Source organism: Sinocyclocheilus anshuiensis, unplaced genomic scaffold (assembly GCF_001515605.1).
Source record: "Sinocyclocheilus anshuiensis isolate Anshui unplaced genomic scaffold, SAMN03320099.WGS_v1.1 scaffold112, whole genome shotgun sequence".
Taxonomy (NCBI): domain Eukaryota; kingdom Metazoa; phylum Chordata; class Actinopteri; order Cypriniformes; family Cyprinidae; genus Sinocyclocheilus; species Sinocyclocheilus anshuiensis.
Window position 1 is genome coordinate 1,038,746 of NW_015557175.1, and position 4,135 is coordinate 1,042,880.

A 4,135-nucleotide genomic window follows, 5' to 3' on the forward strand; every position below is an offset into this window, starting at 1 on the left:
ATATATATATATAAAACGCTTTTTTAGCGTCAAGGCTCAGAACTACATATCCCAGAATGCAAGTCACAGTGTGATGTCATTCCCTGGCGTCCGCTGCATATTTGCAACAGCACGGACTGCCAATCAAAAGGTATTGTATGTATTTATCACCTGAAGGTCTTTTTGTTGCTAAATATGTATTTAAGTTATTGTAAACTGGAATGAAGTATACATTTGGTAGTAATGATATATTTTAGGGGTTAGACAGCTTAGCGAATATCGCTCCAGCTATTGTCATCTATCTGGCTTTTTGTTGTTCATGTACAGTTTGTCACATCGTTGATGCTTCTGTGTTTAAATCATTTGACCGAATCAAACATAATTCATATCCAATTATATACATGATATACGCGCTCACCTGAACTCCTGAGACGATTCTCCGTCGACAGTAACTTGAGTAGCGCGAGGATGCAGTGTTGTGATCTTGAGTCAAACGTCCTGATCAGCTCAGTTAAACTAGCAGAAATACACTGGGCTTTGTTTGATTGTCTGTGTCTGTGGTCTGTCACGCTTGACTGTACATACCAAATTTGGACATCTTGGTCTGCGTTTAAAACTAGCGACTAGCGAGCTGCCTAGCTAACTTAGACAGCATTGTGAGGGACGCATAACGGCCAAAAATGCTGTCTACGTTGGTAACTGACTAGATTTTGAGACATAGATTGTGCTAAAACCATATTATCTAAAACATATTATGCGTTAAAAGTGGTGCTCTATTTAAAGTTCACAGTGCAGCCCTCACAATACTAATTAATTGTCTTTAAATCTTCACCACTATCCTTCAGACCACTAGGTTTTACCCGTTTGTCAGCAAGTTGTTTTCAAATGTAATACAATTTAGTATGATCACCTTTTCTTTAATATATTTTAATAAATATCAAGTATGTTGTTTCATTTTGACATAAATATATGTTGTGTTGAACATTTTCACAAAAGTTATTTGAAACCATAAAGTAGACACTTGCATTTAATATGCTTTATATGTATAACTCCAAAATGGGACGTCCCGTCTTTGACCCATGTGTATTTTGCGTTCACAGCCGTCTCCATGGTGAAGTCTTCGGTAGAGGAGGAGGAGGGAGGATGGGGTCTTGGGATCCCAGAGAAGATGAGAAACAACGCCAACTGGGTGGACGTCACCCAGGAATTCAAAGGAGCCTGTAGAGGTGTGTATGTCGCACCAGTGGCTTATTATGAGAGAATCAACTCTGCAGCAGATGTCACTGTCATCAGAGAGCACATGATCTCAGAATAGCCCTGAGAAACGCAGGGAGAAAAATGGGCCGTGTTTATGTGACATTTACAGTAATATTCAAACCAGATTTTTCCAAAACAAGCAAAAAAATCCATGTATCGTATCACTAGCAGTTAGTTATGGAGGTAAAAAGTGATTCCTAAATGGGATGCAAGCTTTATCACATTACAGCCCATGCTTTTAATGATTGATTTATGACATTGTGTCTTGCATTTTCAATGCTCTGGAGAAATGTTGATCGTATGCAGGGTTCATTCTCTAAAGGTGCAGTGAGGCACGGCTGCAGGAATATCTTCCTGATGTGGTCGGTTTGGCCATTTATGGTCACTAAGACTAGGGCTGCACGATTAATCTAATGCGATTGTCATGCGCATTTTGATAGTAAAGCCGGTTCTGTAATCAGCAGTAAATCATCATCACATGCTTTCAGATGGAGCAGCATTTGCTACACAGAGCCGTAGTTTTTTACCGACTCTCATTTAAAAAAAAATCTTACAGATACCAAACTTTTTTATTAGTATAGTAGTATATTAAACAAAGCAGTGTCTGGTTGAGTGTTATGAATATCAGTGTGTATGCTGTATTGAATATTGTCTCACTGTTGTCTCAGATCACATGGCTGGAGGGGCATTCTCTGGCTCAGACTGTGTTTACGTGTCTCTATGTTCATAATCCGGATCTGATTCAAGACCCTGCACTCAAAGCCTTCGCTCTGGGCATCCTCAAGATCTGCGACATCGCCCGCGAGAAAGTCAACAAAGCCGCTGTGTTTGAGGAGGCAAGACGCAGTGTTTTATTTCTCAGACTGTTGTCCCAGTGGTGTTGTTTTATTGAGTTATCATGACAGTGTCTGGTGTGATTACTGACGACATAATGTACATGTATGAACAGAGACACAACCAAAACTTAAATCCATTCAATCTTCAGTGTTAAGTTTTGCTGTTGGTTTCTTCAGTGAATATGGATTTGTCTGTTTTCCAATCACAGGAAGACTTTCAGGCCATGACTTACGGCTTTAAAATGGCAAACAACGTAACAGATCTGAGAGTGACAGGTGAGTGTAAAGACTGACCTTTATTGTGATTTATATCTTGCTTAAATAAAATTAAGGCTATTTTTGTATTTATTTTTATATTTTGTACTTATTGTTTTATTGTCGTGACTTAAGTGCCTTTTCCCCCACCAGTTCTCAATACTGTAATGGGAAAAAAAAAAACCATTTAAACATTAGCTTTCCAATTATAATAATTCTTTTATTTTGAACTTTATATTAGTTGTAATTGGAAGAAATGTTTCTTGAGCAGCAAATCAGCATATTAGAGTGATTTCTGAAGGATCATGTGACTCCGAAGACTGGAGTAATGGTGCTTAACATTTAAAAAGTAAAACATCTAGACAAATTACAGAGAATTTGAGGAGAATTTACAAAAGAATTAAAGAGAATTTCGAGGGTCATGGAAATAATGTTTTGATGCATTTTCCTTATGCAAAATGTAAATGAGTGAAATATGACTCGGATACATTTTTGTAAGATTTCAGTTTCTTTTAATTTCACCATTTAAATTGTAATGTAGGCATGCTAAAAGATGTTGAGGATGAACTTCAGAGGAAAGTGAAGGTATGGTGACTCCATCTTAAGACTTTTCATGATTCTCCTCAGGTTTTTCTCTTGTTAAATATGCGTCTCTTCCGTTTTCTTACAGAGTACACGCAGTCGACAGGGTGAACAGCGAGATCCTGAGGTTGAATTAGATGTAAGATGATATACAACCATTTTGCCCAATTTTAGATTCAGATAAAGAGATGGATGGATGGTTTGGGTTGTTGTTGTTGACTTTCTTTCTCCTTTGCCCTCAGCATCAGCAGTGCTTGGCTCTGTTCAGTTGTGTTACATTCACTCGCCTGCTGCTCAGTGCTCTCATCTCCTTCACTTAAAAAGAGGTATGACATTATTAAGTTCACCCAAGCTTATTGCTTCACGAAATGATTCGTCCGTTAATTTCCTGATGTTTGATTGGTTGATTCAACTTTTCAGACGAGTGCTGTCAGTGAAGCACAGAAGCTGATGACTCAGGCTGCTGACTTACTGCCAGCGATTCACTCCACCGTACAGTACGGCATACAGTCACAGAATGACACAACCAAAGGAGGTAACGCAGTCTTCACACGTGACACATTGTTAATCAATATAACACTCACAATAAACGTCTTACTTTTAAACTTTCTGTCAGCTAGAATTCATTATAATAATTTTTGTTTAAATAAAAAATGCAATTTAAAATTTTTTGTATTTTGTAAAAGTAACTTAATATTTAAAATTCTATTTTTATTGTAATAGTTTTCATTTTATGCTTGATTACATGAACATTTTAATTTTTAATTTTTAATAATTCATTTTTTATTTTAATTTAACTTAAAATTTGTCGTTTTATTTTTTAATTTAATATTTTTAATTTATTTTAATTTAATGAATGTAATTTTAATAATTATTATTATTTTTTAATTTAACCCCATATTAAAATTAAATTTTTTATTTTTAATATAATCATTTTTTATTTTAATTTAACTTAAAATTTGTGATTTTTAATTTAATTTAAAGGGGTCATATGATGAGATTTAAATTTTTCCTTTCTCATTGAAGTGTTACAAGCTCTTGGTGCATAAAGAAGATCTGTAAAGTTGCAAAGACTAAAGTCTCAAATCCAAAGAGATATTCTTTATAAAATTTAAGAGTTAACCACGCCTACCTAAAACGGCTCGTTCTAACACGCCCCCACATGTCTACGTCACGATCTGGGAAGATTTGCATAACGCCGCCCAAATGTTCACGCAAAGAAAGAA

At 35.9% G+C, this 4,135-nt stretch overlaps 1 pseudogene; it reads left to right on the forward strand.

Moving 5' to 3' along the window:
* The first annotated feature begins 81 nt into the window (after positions 1-81).
* LOC107678438 (N-alpha-acetyltransferase 35, NatC auxiliary subunit-like) overlaps positions 82-4,135 on the forward strand; it is an 18,697-nt pseudogene continuing 14,643 nt past the window's right edge.